Source organism: Entelurus aequoreus, linkage group LG04, assembly GCF_033978785.1.
Source record: "Entelurus aequoreus isolate RoL-2023_Sb linkage group LG04, RoL_Eaeq_v1.1, whole genome shotgun sequence".
NCBI classification, from domain to species: domain Eukaryota; kingdom Metazoa; phylum Chordata; class Actinopteri; order Syngnathiformes; family Syngnathidae; genus Entelurus; species Entelurus aequoreus.
In genome coordinates, this window is record NC_084734.1 from 15,753,467 (window position 1) to 15,771,773 (window position 18,307).

Consider the following 18,307-nt stretch of genomic DNA (forward strand, 5'->3'; position numbering starts at 1 on the left):
TGAATACTTTTGTATACATTTTTTTTTTTTCAAACAAAAATGTTCACATTGTCATTATAGGGTATTGCATGTAGAATTTTGAGGGCAAACTTTTTTTTTTTTGTTGCAGTTTTGGAATAATTGTCAGGCTTGTCCCTGACAGTTTGGCTATGTTTTAGTTTTTCCTCTGCGTTTGTCTTAGTTTCCTGTCAGTGCTTTTATTTTGTCTTCATTTCCTGATTATGTTCCCTGAGTGTTTTGTCCCCTCAGCTGTGGCTGGTTGGCACCTGGCCACACCTGGTGCCAGTCAGCCAGCTGCTATTTAAACCTGTCCTGCCCTCCAGTCACGGGTGGATCATTGTCATTACAATACTTGTCACTTGTCACTTACCTTCTACCTATTTGTCGTTGTAGCTCCGTCTACTTTTGTCCACTCCGCTTTAGTCATAGTTTCTTCGTGTCACAGTAAGTGTTTTTGTTCAAGTTTGTTCTCCGCCTCGTGCGCGCCTTTTATTTGTACCCTTTTGTTTGTTTTTTGCCATAGTATTTTAATTAAATCATGTTTTCCTATTCAATGCCTGCACTGTAAAAAAAAAAAATTGCAATTGTTGGACTAATTAAAGTTTTCAAGTTAGTCAGACTCAGAAATAAGGTTTCACTATGTTTAACTACCAAAACAGTGTCTGGCCAGCAAACTTCTCTCTATCGTTGCATCAAAAGGTATTTCCAAATCACTACAACAAGGATTTTTGAGTTGCAGTTAGGCCGGGGGTAGGCAACCCGCGGCTCTAGAGCCGCATGCGGCTCTTTAGCGCCGCCCTAGTGGCTCTCTGGAGATTTTTCAAAAATGTATGAAGAATGGAAAAAGATGAGGGGGAAAAAAATCTATTTTTTTGTTTTAGTATGGTTTCTGTAGGAGGACAAACATGACACAAACCTCCCTAATTGTTATAAATCACACTGTTTATATTAAACATGCTTCACTGATTCGAGTATTTGGCGAGCGCCGTTTTGTCCTACTAATTTTGGCGGTCCCTGAACTCACCGTATAGTTTGTTTACATGTATAACTTTCTCCGACTTTCTAGGACGTGTTTTATGCCACTTCTTTTTCTGTCTCATTTTGTCCACCACACTTTTAACGTTGTGCGTGAAGGCACAAAGGTGAGTTTTGTTGATGTTATTGACTTGTGTGGAGTGCTAATCAGACATATTTGGTCACTGCATGACTGCAAGCTAATCGATGCTAACATGCTATTTAGGCTAGCGATATGTACATATTGCATCATTATGCCTCATTTGTAGCTATATTTGAGGTCATTTAGTTTCCTTTAAGTCCTCTTAATTAAATGTATATCTCATGACACATGTAATATGGCTTTTAATTTTTTGCGGCTCCAGACAGATTTGTTTTTGTATTTGTGGTCCAATATGGCTCTTTCAACATTTTGGGTTGCCAACCCCTGAGTTAGGCAAAGGTCTTTTTGTTGGAAACCCCGTAGATTCCGTTTCAGGGGCACGAGTGAGTGGGTGTTAATATCGACCTTGTGGCCATGCAGAGCTGGGTAAGGATCAAGTTTTGACGATTTATAGAGTATTTATTTGGCTAAAAAGGTAAGTGTTTTTCTTTTCTTTTGTTTTCTAGACAAGGGATGTTAATGGAAAAGTGCACTGTACTACTTAAATTGAAAGATGGAAAAAATGCTTTGCTAGCTAGACTACTGATGGCCCCAAAATAATATGTTTCATGAACGGGAATAAATGGTCTAGCACTAAGGACATTTAGTAGGACAACGGTGATTTTGTGTAATTATGGCATAATGTATTTAGCATAGAAAAGGTTCCACTCGTGCGCGGAAAAAAGATGGGGGGGGGCGTGCGAAGGGTTCGGTCGGGCCTGTCAGTCAAACAAGAAGCTTAGCTCAGGGAGTGCGTGTTTGACGGTGAGGCTCGCCACCGGAGCAGAGACTGTGAACAACAGGTACCCTGGTTATAATCGACACCCGTGTAATATACATCAGGTGTGTTTTTATTCGAGTTTTAGTTTGCCACTGACATGAAGTCGTGACCGTGGTTAAGCGTGTGTCGTGTGCGTGGCCTCGTCAATGCCCAAGATGGCGGTCGCCGATAGCAATGACTGCTAAATGTAAAGCTGGTCACTTTCTGCGTGGGCCGAAACGAGGGTAATACACGTTTATAGCTATGTATGGTTAAGACATTGTGGTGATAACAAACTGTGTGAATGATGAACCGGGTAAATATTTTCGGATACTGAATGAGCAGTGTGTATTGACGGAAGAGCTAAGCTAATTATTACCCCGCCAGAATGCTCTAGCCCAGGGGTCCCCAAACTACGGCCCGCGGGCCGGATCTGGCCCCCCAGCATCCAAAATCCGGCCCAAGGGAAGTTCCGTTAAAAAAAAAGTTTTTAATTTAATTTTAAATTATTATTATACATTTTTTTCCTAATCCATTTTCTACCGCTTGTTATTCTCGGTGTCTCCTAGCCGCTCAGGCAAATCATATTGTCTAAAAATTTATTTTCCCATCAATAATGTGACAATGTTAAATGTTGATGAACATCAATGTTAATTGATGTTAAATGACAAAACGGATTAACTCGCTGCAATATAAAGACAATATATATATATATATATATATACACAGCCCGGCCCCGGGCCAAAATGTTTTTAACCCAATGCGGCCCCCGAGTCAAAAAGTTTGGGGACCCCTGCTCTAGCCGTAGGCCGGGGATATCCCCCCCCTAGTTCAAAATGTGTTGTGGGTACTAGTGCTGCCGTGATTAGTCGACTGGGAATACACACGGCGGGCGAGAGACAGACGTGAGCGTAATGTAGGCGTATCAATTAACACCGCCGCCGTTTATTTCACTATATTTTCAAGATAGTCGACCATGAAAAGGCCATTTTTTTTAGCCGATGAGTTGTCCTACTATTGACCGCCTATTTATTTTTGTTCTCCCGTCTCAAACGGCTCACTGTAATTCACTTCCACAAGTCTGTGCGCTGTGCGTGCCCTGCTGGAAAAGCAGATAAACTGAGAATAATAGAGTGTTAAGACACGTTAATACAATTATTCAGTCCGGAGTAATGGTCTATTACTGAACTGTCATTTTCACGTTTTATGTAATTCATGTTTATGCATACCTGCACTTATGTTCAAGGGGGTGACACTACACTAAACACAGTATTTCCATAGCTAATAGTACTTGCTAATACTTACCTGTAGGACCTGTTGAGTAAAGTTAACATGTATTTGAGTATTTACTATGAATATGTAGACAAAGTAACTGATATAATACTGAGTATGGTAAGAGTAGCATGTCTGTGTTGTCACGACTTGGTCCTTGGCGTGGATTGTTTTTCCGTGGTGCAAAGCAACTTAACTGGACATGACGTGCAGGTGAGGACATGTTTTAATATTTAAACTCAAAAGGCTCAAAAGGGTATAAACAAAAGGCGCTCACAGCGGAGGTAAAAAACTTGACTAGGAAAACAAAAGGCGCGCACAATGGCGGAGAACTATGAACATTAAACAAAAACTTACGTGACAAGGAACTGTGAACATGGCATGAAGAAGCGTGATCATAAAGGGTGCAGAGCATAAATGTGGAGCATGAATGTGATGTCGCCAGGACGAACAACAGAAACAGAAAAGCTTATATAGTGACATGATAAGTGAAAACAGGTGCGTGACTAACTGTGAACAGGTGCGTGACATGACAATGTGAACCAGGTGAAACTAATGGTTGCTATGGTGACAAAGCAAGGGAGTGAAGACAAGAACTAAAAAGTGTCCAAAAACCAAGCAAAACAAAAACATGATCAACACAGACATGACAGAGCCCCCCCCCTTACGGACAGATCCCAGATGTCCAAAACAAACAAAACAAGGCAGGATCGAGAGTCATGGGAGGGCGGGAGGGGGACATGGCCGTGGGTTGCCAGACCAGGTGTCCCCGAATCCACCGGGGCAGGATCAGGTGGCGGCGACGCGTAGACCGCCGCTGTACCTGACGAGGTGGGCGACCCGGGAATGGCCATATCCATGGCCGATGAGGAGGTGGGCGCACTTGGCGTGGCGGACGACCAGGCAGTGGCCACCTTCGTGGCAGACGAGGAGGCAGGCGCGTCGTCATCATGGCAGGCGGCGAAGTTTGGCGTGGCGCGTCAGGCGGCGAAGCTTGGCGTGGCGCGTCAGGCGGCGAAGCTTGGCGTGGCGGGTAAGGCGGCGAAGCTTGGCGTGGCGGGTCTTGGCGAGGGTCTTGGTCTTGGCGTGGGTCTTGGTCTTGGTCTTGGTCTTGGCGAGGGTCTGGGTCTTGGTCTTGGCATGGTTGGTCTTGGACTTGGTCTTGGTCTTGGACTTGGTCTTGGACTTGGCGTGGTTGGTCTTGGTCTTGGACTTGGCGTGGTTGGTCTTGGTCTTGGACTTGGCGTGGTTGGTCTTGGTCTTGGACTTGGCGTGGTTGGTCTTGGACTTGGCGTAGTTGGTCTTGGACTTGGTCTTGGTGTGGCGGTGCTTGGACTTGGTCTTGGTTTGGGGGTGCTTGGTTTTGGCGTGGAGCTGCGACTGGCGGCACTGGGCGTCGTGGAGCTGCGACTGGCGGCACTGGGCGTCGTGGAGCTGCGACTGGCGGCACTGGGCGTCGTGGAGCTGCGACTGGCGGCACTAGGCGTCGTGGAGCTGCGACTGGCGGCACTAGGCGTCGTGAAGCTGCGACCGGCGGCACTAGGCGTCGTGAAGCTGCGACCGGCGGCACTTGGCGTCGTGAAGCTGCGACCGGCGGCACTTGGCGTCGTGAAGCTGCGACCGGCGGCACTGGGCGTCGTGAAGCTGCGACCGGCGGCACTGGGCGTCGTGGAGCTGCGACCGGCGGCACTGGGCGTCGTGGAGCTGCGACCGGCGGCACTGGGCGTCGTGGAGCTGCGACCGGCGGCACTGGGCGTCGTGGAGCTGCGACCGGCGGCACTTGGCGTCGTGAAGCTGCGACCGGCGGCACTGGGCGTCGTGAAGCTGCGACAGGCGGCACTAGGCGTCGTGAAGCTGCGACCGGCGGCACTGGGCGTCGTGGAGCTGCGACCGGCGGCACTGGGCGTCGTGGAGCTGCGACCGGCGGCACTGGGCGTCGTGAAGCTGCGACCGGCGGCACTGGGCGTCGTGGAGCTGCGACCGGCGGCACTGGGCGTCGTGAAGCTGCGACCGGCGGCACTTGGCGTCGTGAAGCTGCGACTGGCGGCACTGGGCGTCGTGGAGCTGCGACTGGCGGCACTTGGCGTCGTGAAGCTGCGGCTGGCGACATCTGTCACGACTTGGTCCTTGGCGTGGATTGTTTTTCCGTGGTGCAAAGCAACTTAACTGGACATGACGTGCAGGTGAGGACATGTTTTAATATTTAAACTCAAAAGGCTCAAAAGGGTATAAACAAAAGGCGCTCACAGCGGAGGTAAAAAACTTGACTAGGAAAACAAAAGGCGCGCACAATGGCGGAGAACTATGAACATTAAACAAAAACTTTCGTGACAAGGAACTGTGAACATGGCATGAAGAAGCGTGATCATAAAGGGTGCAGAGCATAAATGTGGAGCATGAATGTGATGTCGCCAGGACGAACAACAGAAACAGAAAAGCTTATATAGTGACATGATAAGTGAAAACGGGTGCGTGACTAACCGTGAACAGGTGCGTGACATGACAATGTGAACCAGGTGAAACTAATGGTTGCTATGGTGACAAAGCAAGGGAGTGAAGACAAGAACTAAAAAGTGTCCAAAAACCAAGCAAAACAAAAACATGATCAACACAGACATGACATGTGTGGTGTAGCCTATACTATTTATGTGTAATATAAGGTGTATGAAGTATCTGTTTAAGATAGGGGTGGTGGGGAAAAAAAATTGATTATTGTCTGTAGCTAAATGCTTTTAGTGAAACTAAATATTTCCATTTTATGTCTCTTGTGTTTCAGGGAAGGATTGAATGCAGTGCAAATATTGCAAATTTGAAAGCTTCAATAAAGAGGCTCTCCTGAAGCACTTTCGACTTCGTCACGGTACAGGTGCAAACTGGCCCTGTATTCACACAGACTGTGTGTGTATTTAAAACACCTGGTGCATTACGGTCACACTTCTCAAGATCACACACAACTGTGAGATTACAGGAAAACTCAACATTTCAATGTGACTTGTGTAATTTTAAAGAATTTTCCCTTAGGCGGAGAGAGGTAGTAGAGGGGCAGCCTATGGTATCCCAAGTCCAGCAGAGATGGCCTGCACTGTTTTCCTGTGAAGAGGTATGGCTGTCATTTATTTATTAACTGTCGTACTTATATGTTCATTGACACACTCCACTATACCTGCCCTACCACTCCACTACATGCTCCTCCAACATAAAGCACCCCACTATACCATTAGCCCTGAAATTTGAAGTCAAAAGCTCACATTGTGATAAAAGTTAAATGCCATTTTTTCGCTGATTGTGTTTTTCAGATATCTGAAGAATTTCATGGCATCACCAGCAAAGACCTCCTGAAGACTTTCAATGAGTCCCTTCAGACTGTACCGGGCTAGAAAGGGAGCTTTTGGTCAGCAAATAGAAGACTTCCTGGATAAGCTTGATGAACAGGTAAGTGATGGACATGTGTCAGTAAAATGGATCTTATCAGTCATTGCTATATGTTCTTAGTATGTGCCATTTGATAATTATAACAGTTTTTAATTTGCAAAAGTAGAAAATGCACTAGTCCGAAGGCTTGAAGTGTTTTTTTCCCTTTTCTTGAGCATGCTACTGGTCAGACTTGCGGTCTACTGGTCATTACTAAAAACAACTTTTGATTTTGCCATTTGTATGAATCCACTATGGTGCTTCACTAATGTATATGCTTATGTTTTCCACTGTATACTCTATAGCAGGGGTCACCAACCTTTTTGAAAGCAAGAGCTACTTCTTGGGTACTGATTAATGCGAAGGGCTACCAGTTTGATACACACTTAAATAAATTGCCAGAAATAGCCAATTTGCTCAATTTACCTTTAACTCTATGTTATTATTAATAATTAATGATATTTACACTTAATTGAACGGTTTAAAAGAGGAGAAAACACGAAAAAAATGACAATTACATTTTGAAACATAGTTTATCTTCAATTTCGACTCTTTAAAATTCCAAATTAAACCGAAAAAAAGAACAGAAAAACTAGCTAATTCGAATCTTTTTGAAAAAATTAAAAAAAGAATTTATGGAACATCATTAGTCATTTTTCCTGATTAAGATTAATTTTAGAATTTTGATGACATGTTTTAAATAGGTTAAAATCCAATCTACACTTTGTTAGAATATATAAAAAATTGGACCATGCTATATTTCTAACAAAGACAAATCATTATTTCTTCTAGATTTTCCAGAACAAACATTTTAAAATAAATTCAAAAGATTTTGAAATAAGATTTAAATTTGATTCTACAGATTTTCTAGATTTGCCAGAATATATTTTTTTAATTTTAATCATAATTAGTTTGAAGAAATATTTCACAAATATTCTTCGTCGAAAAAACAGAAGCTAAAATGAAGAATTAAATTAAAATGTATTTATTATTCTTTACAATAAAAAATAATAATTTACTTGAACATTGATTTAAATTGTCAGGAAAGAAGAGGAAGGAATTTAAAAGGTAAAAAGGTATATGTGTTTAAAAATCCTAAAATCATTTTTAAGGTTGTATTTTTACTCTAAAATTGTCTTTCTGAAAGTTATAAGAAGCAAAGTAAAAAAATTAATGAATTTAAACAAGTGAAGACCAAGTATTTCAAATATTTTCTTGGATTTTCAAAATCTATTTGAGTTTTGTCTCTCTTAGAATTAAAAATGTCGGGCAAAGCGAGACCAGCTTGCTAGTAAATAAATACAATTTTAAAAAATCGAGGCAGCTCACTGGTAAGTGCTGCTATTTGAGCTACTTTTAGAACAGGCCAGCGGGCTACTCATCTGGTCCTTACGGGCTACCTGGTGCCCGCGGGCACCACGTTGGTGACCCCTGCTCTATAGACATCAGACATTGTGTCTCACCGAAAGATGACAGCACTGAGATGCCTCCCCGTTTTTGTCCGGGACGACACAACTAAGTTTTTCCTGCAGCATTTGGTAAGTAATAATAACAATAGGAAATTTACTTGAAAATTACAAGTCATTTGGCCTAATGTAGCTTTAATGGAATAGTTCAACATTTTCATATTCTAGCTTGTTGCCCTGCTCTCTGGTTTAAGATTCGTCGATAGAAACCATTCCTTTAACTGTGCATGTATTTTTGAATTAAAATCAGGCAATGGTTCCTCATCGCTTGTTAGATTAGCTCAAATACTGGTAGTCTATTGGTAGCCTGCCTTCGCCAACAGTCAGAAGATAAACTTTACAACTCTATTTGGGGTGGGGTGGCGAAGTTGGTAGAGTGGCCGTGCCAGCAATCGGAGGGTTGCTGGTTACTGGGGTTCAATCCCCACCTTCTACCATCCTAGTCACGTCCGTTGTGTCCTTGGGCAAGACACGTCACCCTTGCTCCTGATGGGTGCTGGTTAGCGCCTTGCATGGCAGCTCCCGCCATCAGTGTGTGAATGTGTGTGTGAATGGGTGAATGTGGAAATACTGTCAAAGCGCTTTGAGTACCTAGAACGGGGGTCGGCAACCCGCGGCTCTAGAGCCGCATGCGGCTCTTTAGCGCCGCCCTAGTGGCTCTCTGGAGATTTTTCAAAAATGTATGAAGAATGGAAAAAGATGAGGGGAAAAAAAATCTATTTTTTGTTTTAGTATGGTTTCTGTAGGAGGACAAACATGACACAAACCTCCCTAATTGTTATAAATCACACTGTTTATATTAAACATGCTTCACTGATTCGGGTATTTGGCGAGCGCCGTTTTGTCCTACTAATTTTGGCGGTCCTTGAACTCACCGTATAGTATGTTTACATGTAGAACTTTCTCCGACTTTCTAGGACGTGTTTTATGCCACTTCTTTTTCTGTCTCATTTTGTCCACCACACTTTAAACGTTGTGCGTGAATGCACAAAGGTGAGTTTTGTTGATGTTATTGACTTGTGTGGAGTGCTAATCAGACATATTTGGTCACTGCATGACTGCAAGCTAATCGATGCTAACATGCTATTTAGGCTAGCGATATGTACATATTGCATCATTATGCCTCATTTGTAGCTATATTTGAGCTCATTTACTTTCCTTTAAGTCCTCTTAATTAAATTTATATCTCATGATACATGTAATATGGCTTTTAATTTTTTGCGGCTCCTGACAGATTTGTTTTTGTATTTTTGGTCCATTATGGCTCTTTCAACATTTTGGGTTGCCGACCCCTGTTCTAGGACGTGTTTTATGCCACTTCTTTTTCTGTCTCATTTTGTCCACCAAACTTTAAACGTGCGTGAATGCACAAAGGTGAGTTTTGTTGATGTTATTGACTTGTGTGGAGTGCTAATCAGACATATTTGGGCACTGCATGACTGCAAGCTAATCGATGCTAACATGCTATTTAGGCTAGCGATATGTACATATTGCATCATTATGCCTCATTTGTAGCTATATTTGAGCTCATTTACTTTCCTTTAAGTCCTCTTAATTAAATTTATATCTCATGATACATGTAATATGGCTTTTAATTTTTTGCGGCTCCTGACAGATTTGTTTTTGTATTTTTGGTCCATTATGGCTCTTTCAACATTTTGGGTTGCCGACCCCTGACCTAGAAGGTAGAAAAGCGCTATACAAGTATAACCCATTTATCATTTATTTATTCCGACTACATGGTGTTAGCTTTTAGTTGCAGAAGAGAAGACGACGTTGCTGATGAATGTCTGTTGAATATAAACTAAATTCACCCTGGCTCACAGCTAGCACTTCCAATTGACTGCTAGTTTTTGAGCTAAGCTTACTTGCGATGAACAACCTTCGCCTATTCCTTCAAAAATGCACGAACAGTTAAAATGAAGGATTTCTGTTTCCTTGTCTTGAACCGGAGAGTGGGGCAACAAGCTAAAAAAACTATTACTATTTTAACATTTTGAGTAGGATCTCATAGCTGAAGACAAAGATTTTATGCATAATACACTTTGTGTAGATTTCATTTTGTGCCCAGAGATGTTTTTTAATGCCCAAATGTCATATTCTTTAGCCAATGCATATAACCATAAAGAAAAGTTCCTGCCCCAATTTTTTTTTAAATATTTAATGGTTAATGTTCTGCCTTCAATTAATTTGAAAGTAATTTAATTTTTTTTCCCATTTTTTTGAACATTGTAAAATTGTAATCGTTCCCAGAAGATCCATACCAGTCGGGCCCTAATTAGATCCTTTTGTTCGACCTAACACTCAATCATGCATCTGTTACTATTCCTCAGAAAACTGGCCTGAAGAAAGAGTGCTCAGAGGCGTGTCTATTGGCATCCTTACAATCCTTGAAGAAGATGATCCTGCTGTATCACCCAACGTACGGGACTGGGCTGTTGTGTTGGAAGGTTCCATCGTGCTACATGACCTGCCAGACCTCGGTACCGCCTTTGCATACCTCTTTGGCCTACTGTATGTGTCAGAGGCCTTGACACTTTCCCAGGTATTTTCTTTAAAATGAATAAAACACTTCCCTAACAGTAAAATTGTATCCCTGTAACACTGAAGTTAAAAGCTAAGAAATACATGTTTTGACAGCAGCCAGGCAATATAATTGTGTAATGATTTGATGATAGAATTATCATCATAGATAGAGAAAATGTGTTTTGTAAATTAGAACAGTTGACAAACTTGATCAGTTGACAGTGAATATGCACCTCTTGTAAACCTCACTTAAATGTAAAGGAAAATATATATCTCCATTTAAAGGCCTACTGAAATGATTTTTTTTTATTTAAACGGGGATAGCAGATCTATTCTATGTGTCATACTTGATCATTTCGCGATATTGCCATATTTTTGCTGAAAGGATTTAGTATAGAACAACGACGATAAAGATTGCAACTTTTGGTATCTGATAAAAAAAAGGCTTGCCCCTACCGGAAGTAGCGTGACGTAGTCAGTTGAACATATACGCAAAGTTCCCTATTGTTTACAATGATGGCCGCATGAAGTGAGAGAGATTCGGACCGAGAAAGCGACAATTTCCCCATTAATTTTAGCGAGGATGAAAGATTTGTGGATGAGTAAAGTGCAAGTGAAGGACTAGTGGGGAGTTGAAGCTATTCAGATAGGGAAGATGCTGTGAGAGCCGGGGGTGACCTGATATTCAGCTGGGAATGACTACAACAGTAAATAAACACAAGACATATATATACTCTATTAGCCACAACACAACCAGGCTTATATTTAATATGCCACAAATTAATCCTGCATAAAAACACCTGCGTGTTTGTTACGCTAGCTCCTAGCTCCTCTGCTAGCTCCTAGCTCCATAGAACACGCCAATACAATTCAAACACCTGATCAACACACACAATCACTCAGCCCGAAAGACCGTTCACCTAACCCAAGGTTCATAAAGCTTATATATTTTTAAAAAGTTACGTACATACGCAAAAAAAAGTTGCGCACATACGGTCAAGCGATCAAATGTTTAGAAGCCAAAGCTGCATACTCACAGTAGCACGTCTGCGTCTTTGTCATCCAAATCAAAGTAATCCTGGTAAGAGTCTGTGTTGTCCCAGTTCTCTACAGGCGTCTGTGTATCGAAGTCAAAAGTCCTCCTGGTTAGAGTCTCTGTTATCCGAGTTCTTCCATCTTGACTGCATCTTTCGGGAATGTAAACAAAGAAGCGCCGGCTGTGTACTGTTGTTGCTGACTACGTTCGAAAAATACGTCCATTTCGCACCGACAACTTTCTTCTTTGCTTGCTCAGCTTCCTTCTCCATAATGCAATGAACATGATTGCAACACAGATGTCCAGAATACTGTGGAATTATGAAATGAAAACAGAGCTTTTTCGTATTGGCTTCAATGTGCAAGGCATACCCATGTTCGCCGGTCTACGTCACGCGCATACGTCATCCTCAGAGGCGTTTCGAACCGGAAGTTTAGCGGAAAATTTAAAATGTCACTTTATAAGTTAACCCGGCCGTATTGGCATGTGTTATAATGTTAAGATTTCATCATTGATATATAAACTATCAGACTGCGTGGTCGGTAGTAGTGGGTTTCAGTAGGCCTTTAAGTGGGATTCACAAAATACCATCATGCTACATAACCCGCCAGACCTCGGTACTGCCTTTGCATACCTCTTTGGCTTACTGTATGCCATAAACATTGATTATCCGAAGGAGATGAAGTACACATATGAAGCCATTCAGATGATCTTTTTCAAGCTTGGCTCTGTGCTCAAGTCTCCTCTGCCTCTGAAATAGAGATTCTTTAAAAAAAAAAGAAAATAAAGAATCGTTAATCTATTTCAGAGGCAGAGGGGATTTGAGCACAGAGCCAAGCTTGAAAAAGATCATCTGAATGGCTTCATATGTGTACTTCATCTCCTTCGGATAATCAATGTTCATGGCATACAGTAGGCCAAAGAGGTATGCAAATGTATATGTATGTAGCATAATGGTATTTTGTGAATCTCACTTAAATGTAGATATATATTTTTTCTTTACATTTAAGTGAGGTTTACAAGAGGTGCATATTCACTGTCAACTGATCAAGTTTGTCAACTGTTCTAATTTACAAAACACATTTTCTCTATGATGATAATTCTATCATCAAATCATTACACAATTTTATTGCCTGGCTGCTGTAAAAACATTTATTTCTTAGCTTTTAACTTCAGTGTTACAGGGATCCCATTTTACTGTTAGGGAAGTGTTTTATTCACTTTAAAGAAAATACCTGGGAAAGTGTCAAGGTCTCTGACACACCCAATGTAACCCTTATGTTAAACATGTTTGAATGAGAAATAAACAAGGTTTTAGATATATTTTGATGTGTGCTCTTTATTTTATTTATTCATTCAGCATTTCTTAAAAACATTTACAGCAACATAAATGTTACTTGACTTGTAAAGGAAGTTTTCTACCTGAAGTAACAAGAATTTCCGAGTTTGCTGAAGGTAAAAATACATGGAATTGAAGCATGAACTTTATTGTTGGTCCGATGTAAATATCATAATTAGGTGAACAAGATCGAGTTGGCATAACTCTTATCTAATCTTGGAAATCTTAGTTAAGTCAACAACAGTAGTCAAAGTTCAACAAGAATATATGAGTTTGCTGAAGGTAAAAATACATGGAATTGAAGCATGAATTTTATTGTTGGTCCCACAAAAATATCATAATTAGGTGAACAAGAAGATCCGAGTTGACATAACTCTTATCTCAATTTGTAAATCTTAGTTAAGTCAACAATAGTAGTCAAAAGTTGAGAAAACGCAAAAATCTGGTTGCATCATGTTGCCTTGAAAATTTGCGTTTTCTCAACTTTTTTTTTTTTACAGTGTGCTGTCTCTGCATCTTGGGGTTCGTCACCTACAAACTTTGACAATAATGCTGTTACAAAATGTGGACAAAGTGAAGCGCTGTGAATACTTTTGCATATTTGTTGTTTTTTTTTAAAACAACATTTTTTACATTGTATTGGGGTATTGTGTGTAAAACTCTGAGAGCAAACATTTTGTTTTTTTTTGCCATTTTGGAATATGCTGTAACAAAATGTGGAAAAAGTGAAGCGCTGTGAATACTTTTGTATATTTGTTGTTTTTTTTGTTGCCATTTTGGAATAATGTTGTAACAAAATGTGGAAAAAAGTGAAGCGCTGTAAATACTTTTGTATATTTCATTTTCTTAAAAACAAAAATGGTCACTTTGTCATTATGGGGTATTGTGTGTAGAATTTTGAGCGCAAAAATTATATTTTCTTCCATTTTGGAATAATGCTCTAACAAAATGTGGAAAAAGTGAAGCGCCGTGAATACTTTTGTATATTTGATTTTTTTTTTTTTTAATCAAAAATGTTCACATTGTCATTATGGGGTATTGTGTGTAGAATTTTGAGGGCAAACATTTTTTTTTTTTGCTGTTTTGAAATAATGCCTTAACAAAATGTCGAAAAAGTGAAGCGCCGTGAATACTTTTGTATACATTTTTTTTTTTTCAAACAAAAATGTTCACATTGTCATTATGGGGTATTGTATGTAGAATTTTGAGGGCAAACTTTTTTGTTGTTGTTGCAGTTTTGGAATAATGCTGTAACAAAATATGGACACAGTGAAGCGCTGTGAATACTTTTGCATACATATATATATTTTTTAAAACAACATTTTTTACATCGTATTGGGGTATTGTGTGTAAAACTCTGAGAGCAAACATTTTGGTTTTTTTTGCCATTTTGGAATAATGCTGTAACAAAATGTGGAAAAAGTGAAGCGCTGTGAATACTTTTGTATATTTGTTGTTTTTTTTGTTGCCATTTTGGAATAATGTTGTAACAAAATGTGGAAAAAAGTGAAGCGCTGTAAATACTTTTGTATATTTCATTTTCTTAAGAACAAAAATGGTCACTTTGTCATTATGGGGTATTGTGTGTAGAATTTTGAGCGCAAAAATTATATTTTCTTCCATTTTGGAATAATGCTCTAACAAAATGTGGAAAAAGTGAAGCGCCGTGAATACTTTTGTGTATTTGATTTTTTTTTTTTTTAATCAAAAATGTTCAAATTGTCATTATGGGGTATTGTGTGTAGAATTTTGAGGGCAAAAATTATTTTTTTCGCTGTTTTGAAATAATGCCTTAACAAAATGTCGAAAAAGTGAAGCGCCGTGAATACTTTTGTATAAATATATTTTTTTTCAAACAAAAATGTTCACATTGTCATTATGGGGTATTGTATGTAGAATTTTGAGGGCAAACTTTCTTTTTTTTTGTTGCAGTTTTGGAATAATGCTGTAACAAAATGTGGACACAGTGAAGCGCTGTGAATACTTTTGCATATTTTTTTATTTTTTTTAAAAACAAAATTTTTTACATTATATTGGGGTATTGTGTGTAAAACTGAGAGCAAACATTTTGGGTTTTTTGGCCATTTTGGAATAATGCTGTAACAAAATGTGGAAAAAGTGAAGCGCTGTGAATACTTTTGTATATTTGATTTTTTTTAAACAAAAATGTTCACATCGTCATTATGGGGTATTGTATGTAGAATTTTGAGGGCAAATTTTTTATTTTTTTTTGCCATTTTGGAATAATGCTATAACGTACTGTGGAAAAACTGAAGCGCTGTGAATACTTTTGTATATATAAATATATATATATATTTTTTTTAATTTTCACATTGTAATTATGGGGTATTGTTTGTAGAATTTTGAGGGCACTTTTCTTTTTTTTCTTTTGCCATTTTGGAATAATGCTGTAACGAAATGTTGAAAAAGTGAAGCGCTGCGAATACTTTTGTATATATAATTTTTTTAATTAAATGTTCACATTGTCATTATGGGGTATTGTGTGTAGAATTTTGAGGGCAAAACATATATATTTTTTTACCATTTTGGAATGATGCTGTAACAAAACGTGGAAAAAGTGAAGTACTGTGAATACTTTTGCATATTAGATTTTTTTAAACACAAAAATGTTTACATTGTCATTATGGGGTATTGTGTGTAGAATTTTGAGCGCAAAAATTATATTTTCTTCCATTTGTGAATAATGCTGTAACAAAATGTGGAAAACGTGAAGCGCTGTGAATACTTTTGTATATTTGTTTCTTTTTAAAAACAACAATTTTCACATTGTCATTATGGGGTATTGTGTGTAGAATTTTTAGGGCAAAATGTTTTTGTTTTTTTGCCATTTTGGAATAATGCTTTAACGAAATGTGGAAAAAGTGAAGCGCTGTGAATACTTTTGTTTATTTGTTGTTTTCTTTGTTGCCATTTTGGAATAATGCTTTAACGAAATGTGGAAAAAGTGAAGCGCTGTGAATACTTTTGTTTATTTGTTGTTTTCTTTGTTGCCATTTTGGAATAATGCTTTAACGAAATGTAGAAAAAGTGAAGCGCTGTGAATACTTTGGTATATTTGTTTTTTCAAAAACAAAAATGTCCACATTGGCCTTATGGGGTATTGTGTGGAGAATTTTGAGGGGAAAAAAAAAAAAAAAAGTTTTTAAATTATTTTTTGTTGTTGTTGGTTTTTTGTTGCCATTTTGGAATAATGCTGTAACAAAATGTGGAAAAAGTGAATCACTATGAATAATTGTGTGTATTTGATTTTTTTCTATTTAAAAAAAAAAATGTTCACATTGTCATTACGGGGTATTGTGTGTAGAATTTTGAGGGGGGGAATGAAAGGATGCACTGTATTTACAGACGTATTCAAAGATAAGAATACTAAATCTTTAAGGATGGACATTTGACATTTTTTTTACAAGATAAAAAAAATAAATCCATAATAACATTTTTTAACATTAACGCCGATTCAAATGCGATGGTTTGTTTGGAACAACAGCGCCCCTAGTGGTCGCAGCTCAGCAGTGCGCTTACGTTTGCCAGTACATTCAATACAAATACTGTAGATTGAAAGCTAAGTAAAACATGCTTTAAAAAGTACATTATATATATTAATAACTTACATTTATCTATAACAATAACTGCTCTTATAATTATCAGGGGTTTAATTTGCCACAGCTGTGTTTTTTAATCAAATTATAACAAAAAAAAAAAAAAAGGTCCAATCTGCGAAGAGATGTCTTTGTTTACTTCTAAATAATTCAATATTTCAATGAATGTTCATTAAACAGCTGCACATATTTATTGAAAGTGTGTTATTGTAAAATGATGCATTTTATTCAGCATTATTTCTTCTCTTATTTTTTCTTCTCCTCAGACCCCCCACTGAGAGGCGGTCAACGAGGGATTTGAAGGACGCGTGGACTGCGGGCTGAATGGCCGCCCGGCTGAGAGCGGCGAGGAGGGAAAGTTCATTATCTCGCTGAAAAGGGAACCGATGGCTTTGGCCGTCGCCGTGGCAACGAGCCTGTCTTTTGCCGTCAGCCCCATGATAAGGTACTCCAGCGCATTCAGAGCCATTATTGCCAGGTGAGAGAGGAAATATTGCCTCGCATTGATAACACATGGCGTTCATCAAGAACCCAGACCCTCCCCCCTGACTCTTGTGACCTTTGAAGAGATGCGATTACGGCTGTGAGGAGCCTTCTTGTGGGAGGACTCGTGCATACGAGGTGCGTTGTGGTGGGAGGACTCGTGCGTACAAGTAGTGTTGTCATGGAAGGACTCGTGCGTACGAGTAGCGTTGTCGTGGGAGGACTCGTGCGTACTAGGAGCGTTGCTAGGGGAGGACTCGTGCGTTTGAGGAGCGTTGTCGTGGGAGGACTCGTGCGTACTAGGTGCGTTGTCGTGGGAGGACTCGTGCTTACTAGGTGCATTGTCGTGGGAGGACTTGTGCATACAATTAGTGTTGTCGTGGGAGGACTCGTGCATACTAGGTGCGTTGTCGTAGGAGGACTCGTGCGTACTAGGTGCGTTGTCGTGGGAGGACTCGTGCGAACTAGGTGCGTTGTCGTGGGAGGACTCGTGCGTACGAGGAGCGTTGTTGTGGGAGGACTCGTGTGTAAGAGGAGCCTTGTCGTGGGAGGACTCGTGCGTACGAAGAGCGTTGTCGTGGGAGGACTCGTGCGTACTAGGTGCGTTGTCGTGGGAGGACTCGTGCGTACGAAGAGCGTTGTCGTGGGAGGACTCGTGCGTACTAGGTGCGTTGTCGTGGGAGGACTCGTGCGTACTAGGTGCGTTGTCGTGGGAGGACTTGTGCGTTTGAGGAGCGTTGTCGTTGTCGTGGGAGGACTCGTGCGTACTAGGTGCGTTGTCGTGGGAGGACTTGTGCGTTTGAGGAGCGTTGTCGTTGTCGTGGGAGGACTCGTGCGTACCAGAAGCGTTGTCGTGGGAGGACTCTTGCGTACTAGGTGCTTTGTCGTGGGAGGACTCGTGCGTTTGAGGAATGTTGTCGTGGGAGGACTCGTGCGTTTGAGGAGTGTTGTCGTGGGAGGACTCGTGCGAGCTAGGTGCCTTGTCATGGGAGGACTCGTGCGTACTAGGTGCGTTGTCGTGGGAGGACTCGTGTGTAAGCGGAGCCTTGTCGTGGGAGGACTCGTGCGTACGAAGAGCGTTGACGTGGGAGGACTCGTGCGTACTAGGTGCGTTGTCGTGGGAGGACTCGTGCGTACGAAGAGCGTTGACGTGGGAGGACTCGTGCGTACGAAGAGCGTTGTCGTGGGAGGACTCGTGCGTACTAGGTGCGTTGTCGTGGGAGGACTTGTGCGTTTGAGGA

The 18,307-nt window shown here is 40.5% G+C and overlaps 1 long non-coding RNA gene across 1 annotated transcript; it reads left to right on the top strand.

Annotated features, from left to right (window-relative positions):
• Positions 1-1,390: 1,390 nt before the first annotated feature.
• Positions 1,391-17,024, top strand: LOC133647749 (uncharacterized). The gene is made up of 5 exons (XR_009825757.1): positions 1,391-1,543; positions 5,965-6,144; positions 6,210-6,288; positions 6,485-6,620; positions 16,850-17,024. It is a non-coding gene; the product is annotated as an uncharacterized LOC133647749 (long non-coding RNA).
• The last annotated feature ends 1,283 nt before the right edge of the window (positions 17,025-18,307 follow it).